General features: G+C 35.7%; 1 protein-coding gene across 6 annotated transcripts in view; it reads left to right on the top strand.

The window, feature by feature from the left end:
- ADAMTSL1 (ADAMTS like 1) overlaps positions 1-21,734 on the top strand; it is an 890,060-nt gene that overhangs the window by 543,418 nt on the left and 324,908 nt on the right. The window lies entirely within an intron of this gene.

A 21,734-nucleotide genomic window follows, 5' to 3' on the forward strand; every position in this document is an offset into this window, starting at 1 on the left:
GGCACTTTTTGGATCCCCTTAAATTTTAGTGACAAGAATAGCAACAATATTAACATTAACAACATATTAAGTTTATGTTGGATTCCAATGTTATCAAGCATTTTGCAAATAAGTGGTATATTTGTTTGGATTTCTTGGATGTCTGGAAGTTTCCTGAGATTATTCAGTTCAATGAATGATGAAGTTTGCATATAAGGAGGTTTGGAAAACAGAAACTTCTTGGGAACCTGGCATGGGAATGAGAGCAGTGGTGAAGGTGGAGAGTGGCTAATGGTTTCTAAGCTGAAAGTAAAGGCCTGAGGCATTAAAATGGCAGTCTACTTCAAATAATAATAAGTCAGAACTGTTTCTTGATCTGTGTGGTCTATGACTAGATTTTTCTTCAAACTATAAAATACAAAGTACAATAGTAATATTTTTAATGAGAGGTTTTTATTTGACAGTGAAGAGTGTTACATGTGACAATTAAGAGGTTTGATCAAAATTACTATGTACTATAGAACGTGGAACAGAAGAAGAAAATATCTATCTATATATATCTGCTGATTCTTCTAGACTTTTCATAATGAAACAGCACAAAGTGGTGAGATACAGGTTCAGAAAAATGTCAGCTTACTCTAATGAGAGAATTTCTTGAAATCAGGGTCAACGTCTTACTCTTTTCTGTGCCCCCCAGTCCCGCACATGGTCTGACAGATAGATTTTCCTTCACTGAATCCATGATAACTAGAGACCATTTTGGTTCCAGGCAGATCCTAATGGAAATGGTGTACCCTGGGAAACCTGGCCAAAGGGCTTATCTTGCAAGAAACCGGATTAATTATGTTACTTAGCCATTATGGTGTTTGGTTCTACTCAGAAGATGGAGCTATTGGATTACATCCACTAGCAAGTTTGTTTGTCATCTTTGGAGGCCAGTGTCATAACAAACGAGGTCCCCGAGCTGACAAGAAAAAACTACACCTTTCATTTTTATGATTCACCTCTTCTCTTCGTTTCAAATATCAAAACCTCCCTACATCTGTGCTACATGATGCTGCATGGTGATAGCACTGCAAGATATAACTGATAACATACATCAGTAAAGCCAAAATGTACAGATTTGAAATGTTCCTATTATACAGTTTTCTCGAATTACCGTGCTTGAATATGCTATAGAGGTGAGCCAAAACATGTGTCTCACAAAGCTGGTAAGGAGTGTATGGGAACTTTCATACGGGCTCGTTGATGTGAATGCTACATTGTGAGAATCTTGTATGGAGTAAGAGACTGACAAGCAACTTAAGGGATAAGTACAATCACAGGTAGAACTCTGTCATTCGGCAAAGCATCAAATATATTATAACATCATATAACATCAGTTATGTGAAATTCACACTTACCAGTTTTGTCACCTAGTAAATTAAGGCTCCAATTGTTAGGATTTTATTAAGATACTATAGAAGATATCATCTATCATCTACTCATAGTGAATTGGAAAAGTAAAATGTAAAATCTAAAATTATAAGCATATTGACTATATGTCCCTATTTGAATTTCAAATATTGAAAAAAATACATTAGGTAAACTCATACTAGGCTGGAGAAGAAGCTAAAACAATGGGGAGAGGGGCAGGACCACCAACCTACCATGAGTGGTTATCTGTGGCCCTCTTGTTCATTTTTTTTTTAATATATGAAATTTATTGTCAAATTGGTTTCCATACAACACCCAGTGCTCATCCCAAAAGGTGCCCTCCTCAATACCCATCACCCACCCTCCCCTCCCTTCCACCCCCCATCAACCCTCAGTTTGTTCTCAGTTTTTAACAGTCTCTTATGCTTTGGCTCTCTCCCACTCTAACCTCTTTTTTTTTTTTTCCTTCCCCTCCCCCATGGGTTCCTGTTAAGTTTCTCAGGATCCACATAAGAGTGAAGCCATATGGTATCTGTCTTTCTCTGTATGGCTTATTTCACTTAGCATCACACTCTCCAGTTCCATCCACGTTGCCACAAAAGGCCATATTTCATTCTTTCTCATTGCCATGTAGTATTCCATTGTGTATATAAGCCACAATTTCTTTATCACCAAATTTCACACCCGAAAAACAAATAACCCAGTTCATTTTTTTTTTTTAATTTTTTTTTAGTGTTTATTTTTGAGACAGAGAGAGACAGAGCATGAATGGGGGAGGGTCAGAGAGAGAGGGAGACACAGAATTTGAAGCAGGCTCCAGGCTCTGAGCTGTCAGCACAGATCCCAACACGGGGCTTGAACTCACGGACTGCAAGATCATGACCTGAGCCGAAGTCGGACGCTCAACCGACTGAGCCACCCAGGCGCCCCTCTTGTTCATTTTTTAATGGCTAATGAACTTAACGGGTTTTCTCTCATCTCCACTCCACATTTAATGTGGGCACCTTATACTCTTGAGAAAGATCACAGGTTATGAATGTACATGTCCTTAGAGGCCCAACAAGTAACTGGAATGTGTGTTGTAGTCTAACGGTAAGCACTCAAATTCAGCCTAAATGAATCCCATTGACCTGCTGAATTAATTTTCCAGACTGATTTTCCAGTCCTGTTCTCACTTTTAGCTCTGATATTTTTAAGTCTGTCAGCTAATAATTACTCTGTTCCAAATATGATAGAACTGTAAAAAGGAGCTAAAATACTCAGATTTTATGGAATAAATGACAACTACTCAACTTCTGGAGTTAATTATGTTCTGTGATGGATGGGGAGACTGGGAAGAGGCTTGGTTAACTTTATGAGTTTGAGAACATCTTCTCTGAGTGATCTTTTGAAGAGTGCAGGAAAATAAAAATCAGTGGAGGGAAAGCAGGGTGAAAATATAAATAAGCATTAAATATAAAACTCATCCTTCTCACTGGCAGTGCTTGGTGCTGGAGAAAATGCCCTGACCCAGGGAGATACTGAGCAGAATCCTTCCTTTGCCTTCTCCCCCATCCTTTTTCTAGGCTCACAGAAAGTAAGCAGTGCTCCATTTTCCCAATTTCTGATATTAGACTATTGATAATTGCCTTTACTTGCAACCCTGGTTTGAGCAATAAGGGAAGGCACCGTATACACTTTTTTTCTACAACATTTACTAATTTCTGGAAGATTATGTTAGGTTTCATTGAGCAACTCTGATAATGCAACTATTGCTAATCTCGCATCACTAAGTCTGCTTTGATTTTTGCATCATAACGTCTGCTCTTATTTTTTTTTTCTAATTAGAAAATGGACTATGCATACTTGTACTTTATGATGGCTCTTCATTTCAAATGAGTTAGACAATGTACCAACTACCTTGAGAAGCTGTTGCTTCTGTCCAGTTCTTCACATCCTCCATTAGATATTCTGAAGTAATATTTTTAACAAATGTGTTTTTCTCATTTATCTAGGATTGTGTGTTGTTTAGTGGAAACTATCCTTCTTCGACCTAAATTACTTAAGCATATAGTTTTAAATTTGATACTAAAGATCTGTCTCTGAGAGTTCTAGCTTTGTCTTCAGCCGGTTAATTTAACTTTTCCCATAAGGAGTTCCAGATGCATAAGGCACTTAAGAATACTGTGTGTAACGTCATATGTACCACTGTATTAGGTCTGTGCCAAAATCAAGGTCAAAGAGGTAAACTGCAGTTCATTTGAAATGGCAATGAGTCAGATAGCTGGATGCTCTTAAGTGTGGTGTCAACCTTTATATTGGTGCCTGAAGAAGACTGAAAGGTCTTTTGTGACATTTTTTATCTTCTGCAAGGCCAATTAATCTCAAGACTAATAAATAGTATGGATTAATAGATTAATACATTAGGAGTAAGAATATTTTGTTAAATCCCAACTGGTTAAATGAAGGGCTTGTCATACCTATATGTACTCAAGTAGCAAAAATAATAATAAAAAAAAATTATTTCAAAAGCCTTACTTATAAAGGATGAAAGCATTTTTTTAAAGTTAATAACTTTTGCATTGAATTCCTTAGTTGAATAGAATTTTTTGGAGCAGAATAAAATTATTAGATGAACAAGAAATAAAATCATCACACTGTGGAGGTGCCTAAAAAAAGATTATGATATTGTTCCAAAGGGATGTGGCTGCCAGAATGTTGTCAATATAAATACAGAAAAATTAAAATAAACATCCTCAAGGAGTCTTATCTCACAGTAATTGGAAAGATCATTCAAACTTGTCATTTCATAATAATTGTGCTAAGTGAAATTAAGCTAACTCTTCAGATTTTTTTAATTGCAAACACAATTTTTCTCCCATAAAAATATTGATACTACAGCAATATAAGCTTTAGTTAGCAAGTAATTTCTACGCCATATAATAATAAATACCAAAGAAAAATTTTAACATTAAGATTTGACTTCTTAAACAAATATTTTTTCCCTTTAAAGTCATTTCATCTTTATCAAAACATCCAATTAAGTTTCATAGGACCTGTTTTAAGACATTTTAGAACTTTCAGCTACAGTGAACCCCAAAGCAAGATTTATCTGTTATTCTTCATCTGGTGTTATATGTTTTCATTGGAAATGCTTGAGTTTTTGTTTAAAAGAAAGATATACAAGTTCAGAATGGGTCTGACTACTCTTGTCATTTATATGAGGAAGTCTTTTCATTGTGTTAGGAAAGATTTCACATTTTAGGATGTTTAAGAGTTTGTGGTTGCCTTCCTTTTACTTTCTGGGTTAAAGCCTAATCTAAATGTATTACCAGGACTTCTAATAGTCCAGGTCATATATCTTAGAGGGATGTGGTCCTCCCTTGCACCCCTAAGCTCTGATCTCCTTTCGAGAGGAGAGTAAGTCGAAAGACTGAATGTTTGGAACCGTTTTATCCCATAAACCTGTTTATTAGAATAAAAAATGGTTGGAAATGTGTTTGGTGTCCATAACCTTTACTAGCCATGCTGGGAATTTATAATTCTTGGCCGTCTTTTTCTGTTTATTTAAAAATTCTTTATTTGGCTAGTTCAATAGCCCTTGTGAAGTCATTATTTCTTTTCAATTTTCTTTTTTTTTTTAACTGCTTTATAGGGATATCTTTGACACGTAAAAACTACATATATTTAAGGTATACAACTTACTGTTTCAATGTATTTATATATTGTGGAAGGATCACTACCATGAAGCTAAATAATTTATCCAACACACCTATATAGTTACATATTGTGTATATGTACATAGTTACATAGTGCATATGTGTTGAGAAGATTTAAGAGATACCCTGTTTCAACTTTCAAGCATACAATACAGTATTGTTAACTATCATCACCATACTGTACATTAGATTTCCCAAAGTGATTCATCTTGCATAACAGAAACTTTGTACCCTTTAACTAACATCTCCTCATTTTCCCTTCTCTCCTGCTCCTGGCAAAACACCATTATACTTACTCTCTGCTTTTATGACTTTAACTATTTTAGATTCCACTTATAAGTGAGATCATTCAGTGTTTGTCTTTTTTTGTCTGGCTTATTTCACTTAGCATAATGTCCACCAGATTCTTCCATGATGTCACAAATGGCAGGACTTCCTTCTTGTTAAGACTAAATAATATTCCATTGTATGTATATACCACATTTTCTTCACCCATCCCTCTGTCAGTGGCATTTAGATGGTTCCCATGTCTTCACTATTATGAATAATGCTGCAGTGAAAATGGGTGCAGATATCTTTTCAAATTCCAGATTTCATATCCTTTGGATATATATACTCAGAAGTGATATTGCTAGATCATATAGTAGTTATATTTTTAATTTTTTGAGGAACCTCCATACTGTTATATAATAGTTTTACCATTTTCTGTTCCTACCAACAGTGTACAAAGGTTCCCTTTTCTTTATGTCCTTGCCAACATTTGTTACTTTTGTCTTTTTGATAATAGCCATTCTAACAGGTATGAGCAGATGCCTCATTATGGTTTTGATTTTCACTTCCCTGATGATTGGTGATGTTGGGCACCTTTTCGTGTACCTGTTGGCCATTTCTATTTCTTCTTTTAAGAAATGTCAATTCAGGTTTGTTGCCCATTTTTTGATTGGATTATTTGTTTTTTCACAATTGTGTTGTAAGAGTCTCTAATATATTTTAGATATTAACCCTTTATCAGATATATGGTTTGCAAGTAACTTCTCCAATCAAAGGCAATTAATAGATTGCCTTTTAACTTTGTTGATCGTTTCCTTTGGTGTACAGAAGCTTTTTAGTTTCATCTAGTCCCACTTACCTATTTTTGCTTTTGTTACAGGCAGTTTTGGTGTCATGACCAAAAATCATTGCCAACACCAATGTCAAAAGTTTTTTCCCTCTTTTCTTTTAGAAATTTTATCGTTCCAGGTCTTATAGTTAAGTCTTTCATCCATTTTGAGTTAGTTTTTTTTGTTTAATTCGCTGTGAGAATAAGGGTCCAATTTTATTCTTGTGCATGTAGATAACCAGTTTTCCTAATGCCATTTGTTGAAGAGAGTATCTTTTCACTATCATTGTGAGTTCACCATTGTGGCACTCTTGTCAAAGATCGGTTGACTATATATGTGTGGGTATATTTCTGAGCTCCTTGTTTTGTTCTGTTGGTCTAAATGTCTGTTTTTATGCAGTACTATAATGGTTTGATTACTATAACTTTGCAGTATAGTTTGAAATCAGGAAGTGTGATGCCTCTAGCTTTGTTCTTCTGCCTCAGGATTTCATTGGCTATTTGGGATCTTTTGAAGTTCCACATAAATTTTAGGATTGTTTCCCTATTTATGTAAAGAATGCCATTGGGATTTTGATATGGAGTGTGTTGAATCTGTAGACCACTTTGGGTACTATGAACATTTTAACAATATTAATTCTTCCAATCTGTGAGCAAGGGTTATCTTTCCATTTATCTGTGTCTTCTTTAATTTCCTTCATCATTGTTTTATAGTTTTCAGGGTATAAGTCTTTCACCTAATTGGTTAAGTTTATTCCTAAGCATTTTATTATTTTTGATGCAGTTGTAAGTGGGATTTACTTAATTTCATTTTCAGATGGTTTGTTGTTAATGTGTAGAAAAGCCACCAATTTTTGTATGTTGATTTTGTATCCTGAAACTTTGCTGAATTCATTTATTAGTTCTAACAGTTTGTTGTTGTTGAATCTTTAAATTTTTCTACATATATGATCATGTCATCTGCAAAGATGATCTTATTCTTTTCCAATTTAATTTGGATGCCTTTATTTCTTGTCTAATTGCTTCGACTAGAACTTTTGGTACTGTGTTAAATAGAAGTAGTGAGAATGAGTATTCTTGCTTACATTGGATCTTAGAGGAAAATTTTTCAGTTTTTCCCCATTGATTATGATGTTAGCTGTGGTTATTCAAATATGACCTTCATTGCATTGAGGTAAGTTCTTTTTATACCTATTTTTAATGGTGTTTTTTAAATCATGAACAGATATTGAATTTTTTTACACTCCTTTTCCTGCATCTGTTGAGCTTATCATGTGGTTTTTATCTTTCATTCTGTCAATGTGATATATGACTTTGATTGATTTGCATATGCTGTACCACCCTTACACCTCACAGATAAGTCCTACTTGGTCATAGGTACAGTGCTTTTCATGTGCTATTGAATCCAATTGGGTAGAATTGTATTGATGATTTTTGCAACCATGTTCATTAGGGATATTGGCCTATAGTTTTCTTTTCTTACAGTTTATTTGTTTGTCTGCCTGTGGTTTCAGAGCAATATTGGCCTTATAAGATTCATTTGGAAGTGTTCTCTCTCCTACTTTTTGGAAGACTTTAAGAAGGATTGGTATTACTATTTTTTAAATGTTTAGTAAAATTCACCAGTGAAACCGTTAGGTCCTGGCTTTTCTTTCTTGGGAGGTATTTGATTATCGATTCAATTTTCTTATTTGTTACTGGTCTGAACTAGAAAAAGAACAAAACAAGCCCGCAGTTATCCTGAAAAAAAGAAGATAATAAAGATTATTAAAAAAATGGATCAAATAGAGGTTAGGAAAACCATAGAAAAAATTCAACTAAACTAAGAGTTGGTTTTTTTTTTTTTTTTTGAAAAGATAATAAGATCAACGAATGCTTGGCTAGACTAAGAAAAAAAAAGAAAAGATGAAAATAAAACCAGAAATAAACAAGAAGACATTATAATAAATGCCTCAGAAATCAAAAGGACCATAAGGAACTATTATGAACAATTATACCAATAAATTGGGTAACCTAGAACAAATGAGTAAATTCTAAGAAACATATAACCTTCTAAGGGTGAATCTCCTCAATTTTCATTCATTCATTAAATAAATATACACTGAATATCTATCATGTATCAGGCAAGTTGCTAGGTATAACTAAGGGTAAAAGACCCAGGAGTCAGGCATCTGCTTTGGGGGATTTAACAAATTATTAAGTTTTTGCTGATTATACTGAATTTTTACTGATTGTAGTTATATAATACTTTAAGAAGAGAATTTCCTCCCAGTTATGTAAATAGGTAATATATATGTAGCAATGGTTCTTAATCTTAGCTGTACTTTAGAATCACCTATATATATATATATCCCACTGAAAGCCAATTAAATACAAATCTCTACAGCTGGAACTCTGATATCAATACATCTTTCAAAAGCTCTCCAAATGACTTTAATGTGTAACCAGTGTTAAAACTGCTGCTGTATTCACTGTTGACAATAGCCAAAGTATGGGAGGAGCCCAAATGTCCATTGACGAATGAATGGATAAAGAAGATGTGGTACAATGGAATATTACTAGGCAATCAAAAAGAATGAAATCTTGCCATTTGCAAGTACGTGGATGGAACTAGAGGGTATTATGCTCAGCAAAGTTAGTCAGAGAAAGACAAATATGTGACTTCACCCATATGATAAAGGGAAGATACAAAATAGATGAACATAAGGGAAGGGAAGCAAAAATAATATAAAAACAGGGAGGGGACAAAACATAAGAGCCTCTTAAATATAGAGAACAAACTGAAGGTTACTGGAGGGGTTGTGGGAGGCGGGATGGGCTAAATGGGTAAGAAGCATTAAGGAAGACCCTTTTTCGGATGAACACTGGTGTTATACATAGGGAATGTATCACTGGAATCTACTCCTGAAATCATTATTGCACTATATCCTAACTAACTTGGATGTAAATTTGAAAATAAATTTAAAAAACCCTGCTGCTCTATTAAAGGAGATGATAGTGGAATGATTCAGCTCCCTGGGATTTTTTGGAAGTTAGGGTAATGAATAAAAGAAGGAATTTTCTGGTAAAAGAGATTTGTTAATGTTTACATTCCTCATTCAGGTTTCTGTGAAATGACCCAATCTACAGCATTGGAGGAAAGCCCTGGGCACCAGCATGTCAGGATGTAAAAGTGGTGATTGTCCCCCCACTACTGTGAGCTAAAGGAATAACTTTTCTGAGTGGTTATACAGTTGTCAGTATAGTAAGGTCAGCCTTGCCCAGATTGACAAATGGACTAAGTGATTTCTGAAGTTTTCTTCCATTCCATTATTAAGCTTACAAGTATGACCCTTTAAAATGCCTCCAGGTTGTTAGTGAATGACTAAGTTAATGCCCCGAGCCTGGGATATTTTATGCAAATTCTCTAGGATCCACCTGCCTTCAAATTCATTAAATTTCTTATCCGTTGAGTGGAGTTTATCTTTCTACCTTCAATTCCACATTTATCATTATGCGGAAAGAAAGGCTTCCTAATAGTACTTGAGGTCTTTTATTTCTCTGTTTGGGTCCAATTTGTGCAACAGAAAAGAGGAGTTTATTAACCCTGTTTTTGCTTAGTTTCAACCACTGGGGGAGAGGGAGGTGGTGGGAAGGAAGGAGGAAGGAGGGAATGATAAAGGAGAAGAGAAAGAGATTAAGAGAAATTAAAGGGACACCAGATATTAACAGCTAAAGACAAGGGATACCAGAATTACATACATTGGGGGAAGGATGCTTTACCTGGAGACAGAAAGAATAAGTATAGAATGCTAAGTAACATCATAGTCATGTGTGACCATCAGCTGAAACCCATAACTACATATGTCAACCTTAAATAGCTGCATAACCAATCCCTACCTCTGGGTTTTGGGGTAGGACTCACAGGTCAAGATTGGGATCTTTTCCTAGTGAGAGAGTCACATGTTTGGGAGCCTGGCTCTCATAACAGTGCGTTTCACTGTCTCTGAGAGAGTCTTTAACCTATTTTGTGGACTATCCCTTTTATTTATTTATTTTTTTATCAAACTACTAATTTTGAATCTTGGTCCCATTATTTTCTAGCCAGGTGACACTGCACTGGGTTTTTAGTTTTTCTGGGATTCAATTTGTCGCATCTATGATGTCAAGTGGGCAGTTCCTGGAACAGAATAGGTGTTCAATAAATATTTATATTCAGTGAATGTCTAAGGTGCCCTTCAACTCTAAAATTGAATGTGTGACCCTGAGACAGAGAGCTTTTCTCCTCCACATGTGCAGTCAAAACCCATTTTGCTGCCAGATAGGAAGAGGAACAAAAGCTGCTCTTAATATGAATGGTTTTAAAGAAAAATGTTGTTATTCTCCAGGCCCCCATCTTACAACGGACATCTGGGTGATATGGGCGGATTGAAGAACTTTTGTCTCTAGCCAAAATAATTCATAAATTCCCAGCTCCAGGGTTGTATCGGGTGAGGTTGTGAGAGTCCTAGAGTTTCATAATATACATTTTCCTCATGGGGAAGATGGAAAAGTTGGACTTGATGTTGCTAAAACACATTTGTTTTTATTCTCATTCTTTGCCTCTTTTGGCTACTGAGCAAATGTAAGATCATTTGCAAACCTTATGGCATGTGTGTATGTATAATAAAGTGCATGTCCTTCCTGCTAGCAGATCTCAAGCCAAGGGCAGCAGTCCCCCTGCCCCACACCCCAGCATATTTCAGAGGGAGCAAATGCATCGCAGTGACAAATACAACTTAGAATAAATATGTGGAAATAAACATGTCTGTAAAAAAAATGCAGTTTCTTTCCTCTGGTAGCTATTTCATTTCCTTTTATGCTTTTCACCTTCACTTTATTATAGAAAGATTTTAATCAGGTTTCAGGGTTCACAACTTAGAGCAAATATTAGACCAAAAGTTCTTCATGGCCTGAAATTATCCTGATACCATTTCCTTCTGTTCTACGCCTTCTCTTTAACTTTGACCCACCCACCCTTCCTTCGCTCCTGTCTTCCCTCCCTCCTTCCTTCCTTCTTTTCTCTTGTCAAGAAATGCTTATGGAGTCCTAACCATAAACGAGGCACTTCACTAGGCACTGGGGCTCAGAGATCAAAACATAGACTGCAGGGGAGAAAAGCAAATAAAAGAAACCAAAAATAGGTTTTTTAAAAGTGAAAACAGTCCTGGCCAGCTACAGGACTGTCCTGATCCTTTAAAATACTGACCACATTGTTGTCTCTCTGCCTCTTGTTCTAATGAGCTTCTTACCTGCAATGTTCCTCCACACCCATGCCCAGCTAGTAAAATTCATCACACACTCAGCAGTGGTCTTCAGCCTCATTTTGATATACTTATAAGTCATTTCTCTTCACACCACTTTGAATTACCTTTACACAGACTGGCATGTGTTATGGTTTCTTGTATGGCACTGTATCCCCCAATACTATCATCTATGAGCACAGGTTTTATCTTTCTTGTTTTATATTTTACTGCCATGCACATAGTAGGTGCTCAGTTCAGTGCTGGATGAATTCACTGAATAGAATATTAGGGCCAGGAACCTACTGTAGGACTGTTTCTTGAGTAACCCTTTCTCCCATCACATTCTTGGGATACTTATGGCCCATATGGGACATTCTACCTAAGATATTGCCTTCTTAAGTACTTTCTTCTCACCAGCTTGTCCCTTTGTCCAGTTCCTTTTGTATTTAGTATCCAGACCATGCCCATTAGTAGTTGACTATGCATTATACTGTTGTGTGTTTTACGTGGATGGATGTAGATTGTTTTCCAACTAAATTATAACTTCAAAAGGATCAAAAAAAGGCCATCATTTTTTTATCTTTCACAGTTCCTTGCATAGTACTGGTTCAGACTGGATGCTCAATAAATGTGTTAGGTGACTATAAATCTGAAAGCATTATACAAAAGCTTGCTAACCAGAAATCCTTCACGGGGGCTCATTTTCACTGTGAGACTGCTTATTGTACATTTTCCTCATTAGATTTTCTGAACAGTATGCTTGGAACAGTTTCTGGCTTCATTAGAAGTTGGGGATGATCATTATGGTTGATATTGTCATTGTTCTTGCTTTTTTCTTTGTTGATTGCATGAGCATACTCCTCATTTTCATAACCTCAGCCCATATTTGTGAGAACTCAATGCTTTGTTGTAACATGTCAGTCTTTGAAGAACAGACACAGATATGTAAAATCATACTTGTTTGGGGAAAAAAATTGGCAGTGATTTTTCTGGTTGTAATTTAGAACATACCAAACACTCATAATAGCAAATAAACCGATTTGACACTCACAAGACAAACTCCCAAATTCAGTCTATAATATCCTCATGTGGGTCTACATTTTAATTTAACAGCTCTGTAGCTGCTTAGCCGCTGCTAGAGAATCTGTAACGAGAAGATTTCCTTAGTTCCCTATGGTAGAGAGAAGATCAAACAACCAGAGGGCATGTCTTCTCAGAACGTTTTCCCCAAACCTACATCATTTCCATTCATAGTGAATTTGTTCTCTACATGAAGTTTTAGTAACCCTCTCTGTATACACAAACCAGGGTCTCCAAGCTGGCACAGCATTCAGAATGTTTTTATAATGAGAGATTAGTATAGAGAAGAAGTGTTGAATTATAAAACTAAGGTTACAAAAATATGTTACCTATGCCAAAGAAACACTTTTAAGCCAAGGCGTCGATTTATGGCACTGTTTTAAAATTTGGGCCTCCGCTACCCCCTAGTCTGTTTAAAATTGCTTTGAAAATTCAGGTTTTAGGCCAACTGTTCTTTTGGCTCCTTTGGCCGCATTAGAGCCTCTGGCAGATTGAGAAGAACTAGTGTGACACCAGGGCTGTGTCTGTTCCCAGCCAGCTCACCTACTGATGGATGATGCTTGGCAGCATGCCTCCTTGTTGTTTGTTGTATTATTACGACAGAAAGCATTTTCAAAAGCTACATTTATCAAGTTGTCATAATAGTTTGGCTTGTATATCTATCTACTCAGAAAAAAAAATAAATCTCTCTCTTAGCACTAATCTGTTGGAGCCACATGATGCATCACGTGCAGAAGAGGCAGCGCAAATTGAAAAGGCCATTCTGCATGAGATTCAGGGACCTTTCAACTAAATGATTAAAGGAAGAGGTCTTTTTTTTATGTATGCATTTGAAAGTCCCAGAGCACCAAAGACCTGTCCCCGCCTTGTTTCAAGGGTACTTTTCCATGGGTGGTTGTGTTTGTTGCAGATGCCTTATTCTTAGAATTTTGGAGGGAAAACACTGAAATTTGCCACAAAGAAGGTCAAAGACACTCTTAATGTTTAAGATGGATTTTTCACTGGCAGGTATCACCAGATTAAACATCACTTGTTGTGGAGAACCTTATAAGCAAGATAGGTGGTTGTCTGGGAGCTCAAGACTGTTTGAAGCTGGGATTCAGAATCTTTATCCAGAGAAAACATATACTCAGAAAATGTTTGTTTAAAATACTTCAAACCTATTAATGTTAATAAAGCATTCACTAGGTATGCATATTAGAACATCTTCAATTATTCCAAAATATAGTATATAATGAATATACAATATAAACATGGTTATATGTAGATACGTTTTTATTGAGATATATCGACATAGAACATCATACAAATTAAAAGTGTACAATATATTGATTTGTTGTTTTTTCCTCATTTTTCCCACCTCTTCCCTTTGTTAATCATCAGCTCATTCTCTATATTTATAGGTCTGATTCTACTTTTTGTTTGTTCATTCCATTGTTTAGCTTTTTAGATTCCACATATAAGTGAAATCATATGGTATTTGCCCTTCTCAGTCTGACTTATTTTTCATAACATAATACCTTCTAGGTCCATCCACGTTCCAGATGGCAAGATCTCATCCTTTGTTATGACTGTGTAATATTCAATCGTGTGTGTGTGTGTGTGTGTGTGTGTGTGTGTGTGTGTGTATCACATCTTATTTATCCATTCACCTATCATTGGACACTTAGGCTGCTTCTGTATCTTGGTTATTATCAATAATGCTGCAATAAACATAGGGAGACATGTCTTTTTGATATAGTGTTTTCATTTTCTTTGGGTAAATACCTAGTAGTGGAATTACTGGATCATTTAGTAGTTCTATTTTTTAGTATTTTGAGGAAACTTCCTACTGTTTTTTACAGTGGCTGTACCAATTTACATTTCCCACTAACAGTGTACAAGTGTCCTTTTTTCTCCACATTCTCACCAATGCTTGTTATTTTTTGTCTTTTTTATTTTAGTTATTATGATGGTTGTGAGGTGATATCTCACCATGGTTTTGATTTGCATTTCCCTGAAAATCTTTTCATGTATCTCTTCTGTTGGCCATTTATATGTCTTCTTTGGAAAATGTCTATTCAGGTCCTCTGCCCATGTTTTACTCAGATTTGGGGGGGGGGGGTTCTTTCTTTCTTTCTTTCTTTCTTTCTTTTTTTTTGCTTTCTTGCTTTCTTGCTTTTGGTGTTTAGTTGTATAAATTCATCATATATTTTTGATATTAACTCTTTATCAGATATATCATAAAAATGTTAAGGAATAAAACAAATTGATTGATTTGATGCATCTATACATTGCAATATGATACCACTTTCTGTTAGCTTACACCTCTAACATGTGCCCTAGTTATCATTTCTTTTCTGTGGTGGGAACAATTAAGATCTCTCTTAGAAACTTTGAAGTTTATGATACAGTGATTTTGTCTATAATTGGTATACTGTGTATTAGATTTCCAGGACTTATTTATCGACTAATTACAAGTTTGTACACTTAAATAACATCTCCCCAATTCCTCCACCCCCAAGTCTCTGATAACTACCATTCTACTTTGTTTTTATGTAGATATTTTTTAAAGTTTATTTATTTTGAGAGAGAGAGAGAGAGAGATGGGAGAGGGGGCAGAGAGAGAGGGAAAGAGAGAATCCCAAACAAGCTCCATGCTGTTAATGCAAAGCCCAATGCGGGGTCTCAAACTCACAAACCGTGAGATCATGACCTGAGCTGAAATCAAGAGTCCGACACTTAACCGACTGAGCCACCAGGCACCCCTGTAGATATTTTTTTTTAATTTTTTTCCAACGTTTTTATTTATTTTTGGGACAGAGAGAGACAGAGCATGAACGGGGGAGGGGCAGAGAGAGAGGGAGACACAGAATCGGAAACAGGCTCCAGGCTCCGAGCCATCAGCCCAGAGCCTGACGCGGGGCTCGAACTCATGGACCGCGAGATCGTGACCTGGCTGAAGTCGGACGCTTAACCGACTATGCCACCCAGGCACCCCTGTAGATATTTTTTGAAGAAGGTGCTGAACTGACTCCTCTTGCTGGGACCAAGCACCTACAAATAAAGTTTCCACATCAACAAGGCTCATTTTTATTGTCATGAATAAAATAATAATTAAATAATAATTATATAAACATGGAATAAAATGCATAGAATTATAGAATTGCTTTTTTTTAATGTTTATTTATTTTTGAGACAGAGAGAGAGAGAGCATGAACAGGGGAGGGTCAGAGAAAGAGGGAGACACAGAATCTGAAACAGTCTCCAGGCTCTGAGCTGTCAGCACAGAACCCGACACGAGGCTCGAACCCACGGACCGTGAGATCATGACCTGAGCCAAAGTCAGACACTTAACCGACTGAGCCACCCAGGCGCCCCTAGAATTGCTTTTCTAAGCAAAAGAGTGTAACAGAGCTAAAGGAAAGACAACGTGGAACTTAGGAAGCCCACTATGGTGGCCAGTCCTCTAATTTTCTCCCCCATGCCAGGCAAGATCCCCACCAACCACCGATGATGCACAGACTCCAGTTCTAGATCATAGGTTTTTAGCATCCATTTTGACCCATGGATGAGGACAGTGAGCATCTGAGGACAGCAGGGTCCAGAGGTTCACGTAACTTCCTTTTTAATGGCAAGTTGATTGGTATCAAGTGTTGTTTCCTGAAAGAACCTCTTACACTAATGTGTCTGTGGAAAATGAAAAGCAGCCCAACAGTGCATTTATACTTGGTCCTCTTAAGTGTTCTCAGAATTTGTTATTCCTCTTGAGGTCTTTGTAAAAAGTCCCTGAAATGTAGAAGTGCTTTCACTGGCTTCTTGGGGACATCCTTCCGCAAGATAGCTCCAGTGAATACTGAAATGCTCAAATTGAAGCAAGAGAGGAAAACCGTGCACCAATAGTACATGATGTCGTGTTTTCAGCTGTAAATCTGCTTGTCTTGTCTAATCTATACTCACTTTAGGATCCAAAATCTAAAGGACCCAGAGTCTTTCTGTCAGCTTGAATTGTTGTCTTGTGAAGAGCTCATGGTTTCCTTTTGAATAATTAAAAAAAAAGAGAGACATAAGGAGATGAATGCTCATATTTTAAAATTCTTTGCCCATGAGTCCGTATTTGAAAGACAAGAGGTATTCCAAGAAATACAGTAACCTGGTTTTACTGAACAGCCCTCTGCTTTTCCAAAATCAAAGGCAAAGCTTCCTGAGTGGTTGTCCTTAAGAACTATGGAGTCTTAAATACACAGTTACCACATTTTCCCAAAACTTGTTCACTGACACCAAGAATGAGTCTCGTTATGTCTCCAGAAGAATCTGTTTGCCTAGGGAGGAAAATGAGGAGAACCTTGAGGTAAAAATTGATGTTTTGCCCAATTTTTTAATTCTTAATGAGAGATAAGTTGAATATGCCTCCCTCTTTTAAGGACTTAAATTATATAAGTGGGAGGGTGGGGAAGTGGGGAACCAACAAATTGCTAACGCCTGGAAAGAGAACTTTTAATTTTCCATGGTAATTCATTTCTTCTATGGTTGTTAAATTATGGCAATTGAAACTAAGATATTATCAGGGTTTTAAGAACTGGAAGAGTTTGGATGGCTTGTTATGTGTTAATGAGAAACCAAAAAAGTGTGCCTTAAGCTTACACTAATCTCATTATAAGTGAGTTAAAATCTGAATAATTCACAAATACTAGCTTGTGATTGAGGTGATTACCATTTTTTACAGAAGGAATTAAGTCAAAATTAATAAATGACTAGCTAGGAGTGAAGTGCTTAAATGAATAAATAAGGAATTGTGTGCACAAATTCAGTTTGGAATATATTTGAATATTTATATTTTGTTCCTTCATATTTGAACCAGTTCTGAGTCCTTAACTGGTACCGTCCTTAGCTCACTAAACACAGTCCTGAAAACATTCTATTGTTTGCAATGAGAAAATGCATTTACTTAAAAATATCTGTTATCAGTGGCCTATAACTTGCTTTGGAACCCATTTTGGATTGAAATTTCTGTTTGTTTTCATTCCCAGGGGTGAATTTTATTTTGTTTAAATGTGAAAGAAACCATTTGGCTGTTTTATACCAATGAACTGTTAAGAAAGGAAGAAAATATTCTTTACTGCATGATGCTCAAATGAGGCTTTTGTGCCCAGATAAATGCTTCGGATGAAGAAATTCATACTTGGCACAAATTAAATCCTTATGGTGGAATAGTCACTTCATTAACTTAAATAAAATTTATATGCAGGTATAATAAATTTGAACTTTTAAAAAGTGTAAGCTTCTCTGCATTGAAGTTCTTTCATGTTACATTTTATAGAGGAGTGTGGTTTTCTTGGAGATGTTCCCGATATACGATGTGAGTCTCGGTATCCTTTACTTACTAGAAGTGAATTTACCAGAACTGAAGAGTAGCTCATAAATTGACATGGTAACAATAAGGTGCATTTAACCCCCAGACCAACACTATGCTTGGTTTCTCACATTTAATCTAGTATTAATATTTTACACATCTTAAGCATATCTTGTTCGTTTTTTTTTTTTTAATTGTCTTAGACAAATCTGAGTTCCAATCCCTGGCTCTTTCTTTCCTGTGGATATTTCATTAAGCCTCCTAATCTCTATTAGCCTCAATCTTCTCATCTATTAAATGGGAGTAATAAAACCTTTCAGAGTTGTTGGAAGCTTATTGATAATGTACACAGAATATGTAATCCTGGACCAAATACCTATAGAAGGCACTCAGTATATCATGGAGACTAGAATTACATTTGTTACCCACAATCTGATAATGACTTTCAATAATGAGGACATTTCCAAAATCCAGCATTACCACTTTAATGTCATATTTCAGTTGATTAAATGAAATAAGCTTTCAGTAAATAAGTAATACTATTTAGTAGAGGGAAGGCTTAATCCAGGGAAACAAATTATGTGTCAATCAAGATAAGGTGTTTGACAATTATAGGATATTCTTTGGAAATTGCAGCAAATGTTTCTGTGTTGTTTTATTTTTGCTAAATAAGAAGGATTTAAATCAATGTTTGATATTATGTGCTCACATCTATCTTTCAAGGATGCTTTTAAAATGTGTGTTCGTAATTGAAAATATATGGGGAAAGGCTCATTTAAGTTATTGAAGCAGGTATTTTTCTGCCTTTGTTTTGTTTGGTTTGGTTTGGTTTTTAGCAAATGATATCTCTATAATAATCCTTTGGCATTTGAACAGAGCTTTTGTAAATTATCTCAGTTAGTGATCACAACTTTGTGCCCAACCATTCCAATATACATTTGACAGATGAGAAGGGTAAGACCCTGAGAGGGCAACAGGCTTATGCAAGGAGAAAAACAAGTTTACGACCTACATCCTCAAACTCCTAATTTAGTATTGTTTTCATTATTCCTTCAGGGAGATAAGGTTGGGAAAAGAAAATAAAAAGAGGTGAAAAACATAGAACTTTAAGGTCTTAATGATTAACACCAGAGTTCACTTTTTTAAAGTGAGAAGTCATCATTGTATCTTCTTGTTTTTAAAACATTCAGTGGTTCCTCTTTGTCTATTGCCAAGTTCAAAATTAGAAGGTATTTCTCTCATCTGTGATTCCCCACATAAATCCCAAACTCCAGCAAAACAAAACCATATCTTTTTATACCTCTGTGCCTTTCCTGTGGTTTCCTTTATATATATATATATATATATATATATATATATATATATATATATATATATATATCTCCTTAACCCTCTTTCAATATCTATTATGTTTTTATTTCTGTTACACAATTAATTTACCAAATGTTTATATAATGTGCCAGGCACTGTTAGAAGTGCTCCACAAATATTAAGTCAGTTAATCCCCATGATAATTCCAGTAAATAAGTAATATTATCCCATTTTACAGATGATAAAACTGAGATATTTAAACCGCAGAAGAGAATCAAGATTCCAGAATGAGGATTCTGGTTTCAAAGTGGGTACTCTGAACCATTACACCATGTCACATGTACTTAGAATTTCACAACTGAAAAACTTACCACATTCAACCGAGACCAAGGTCTAAATGGCATGCCACCAAAGGCCTCTGGGTTGTAGAATTCATTACCTTGTAAATGTACCATCAACTGGAACCTACTTATTATCTTTTTAGACTCAGAAATATGGTATTTTTCAGTAATCACAGCAAGAACAGATCCTTCTCTTGGATGTGGACAATGACTTGGCCCATGAGATTAATGTTTCAAACTAGAATGCTAGTTTATTTATTAACTTACAATGAAAAATAGAACTATCACATGGACCAAAACACCCACGTCAGCATGACAAGCACACTCTGCCTCTCAGCAGTCCTAAGAAACCAGATCACTCTTGGCAAGTTGCTTGGTCAACATGGCATCCTAAGGAGGGGTATCCCTGGGATAAACAGAACATTCATTGGCATCAGCTAAGTTATCATGATGCATCAGTATTGTGATTGCAACAGCCTTGCCAATGGGACCTGGAGGACATGAAACTCATAGGTCTTTTGCCTGGGACACTGCTTGGCTGGGCACCGACAACCATGTATCTCCGTGATTCTCTTCTTTTCTAGGATTATAATGCCTGGCCAACCCTTCCTTTCCTTTCCCATGTTCTATTGTTAATGTGTGTTAATATTCTCAGTCTGGTCACAGTCAAGTCTTCAGGCCTGGGACCTTTCTATGTCTTTAAGACAGGCTTAGTGCAATTGTATTTTCAGATGCTATTTTCTTTTTGATGACATCTTCAAGACCTAACACCAATATTATCTAGCTTTTCCTACACTGAATTGTAACTACATGAGTGGTTTTATTAATACCAAAGACAAAGTTATAGCCATTCTTTTTTGTATTCCCAGAAGTAAACACATTGTGCAGCACATAACAGGAGCTCAGTGGTTGTTTCCTGAATAAACAAGTAAATGAGGAGGTAGAAAATCATCATGGTTAGGAGTGTAAGCTCTGAGACTGCATGGTCTGGTTTCAAATCTCAGCTCTACGACTTAACACTTGTGTGGTTTTGGCAAGTTACTCAAAGTCCCTGAGCTTCCGTTTTTCATCTTTAAAAAGAGTATAATTGTACCCTGCCTCCCACGGTTCCTGAAAAGATTAAATTAATACATATACCAAACTTAGAAATGTACCTGGAATTTCAAACTGTTAGTTATTAGTATAATAATTCTCTTAGCATTTTGTATTGTATTTTTACTCATTTTGTAAAAAGTATGACTTATGTTGCAAAGGGCAGACTACCACTTGTCCCTGTTTTAAGTGTCACCATTGAATATTTAATTAAAAATTGTTTTGTCACAGAAATTCAGTAAAATGGAAACTCCCATGTATTGCTAATGGGAGTAAGGAATGGTACAACTTTTATGGAATGCAATTTAGCAATATTTATCAAAAGTCTTATAAAAGTTCATTCCCTTTACTCCAGTAATTCCCCTTCTAGAAATTTATCTGTCCTACAGCCACGGTCAGAAACTTGGATAAAACTTTTATATAGACATAGTTTATCACACCATCATTTATCAACCCCCTCATTGGAAATTACTTAAATGGCAAGTCATGAAAGAATGGTTATACAAATTACTTTATCTCATTTAACGGAATATTATGTAGCTCTCAAAACCGTATCTTTAAATTATTTCATAGTGTGGGAAAATGCTTCCCAAAAAGCTGAAGTGGGAAAAGAAAACCCAAACCGCAAAATGGTATAGGTGACGTAATTTCTTCCACACTGAGAAGAAATCAGTAAGTCAAAATAACAGTGATTATCTTCAGATAAGGCAACTATGGGGGATTTCGTTTTTGTAGTCTTTCTTTTCCAAAACCTCTCCAATGAGCGTGTATTTTAGAAGTAAAAATAATTCTTTAAGAACTGTAAGTTTTAATGTCCTTAGATGTGTAATTTTAAGACATGTTGAATATTGTCTCATTTTTACCATGCTCCAGATCTAAGTTTTTTTCAGTGAAATATCTCTTCAGTCTAATACCAGAAATAATTAAGAAGACAGGATTCATTTTTCAGAAAATCTTGTATTAATATTTATTTGGTTAATAAGCACAAAGTATAAGTACTTATCTTGAAAAATTTTGAAGGAAAATGAATGCTTAGTTTCAGCTCTCATGGAGAAATCAGTTTATATATACAACTTCTTGAGAACTGCTTTGTTTAGTATTGACAGTAATTTCTATAAGAAC

This window comes from Prionailurus bengalensis, chromosome D4 (genome assembly GCF_016509475.1).
Source record: "Prionailurus bengalensis isolate Pbe53 chromosome D4, Fcat_Pben_1.1_paternal_pri, whole genome shotgun sequence".
Taxonomy (NCBI): Eukaryota; Metazoa; Chordata; class Mammalia; order Carnivora; family Felidae; genus Prionailurus; species Prionailurus bengalensis.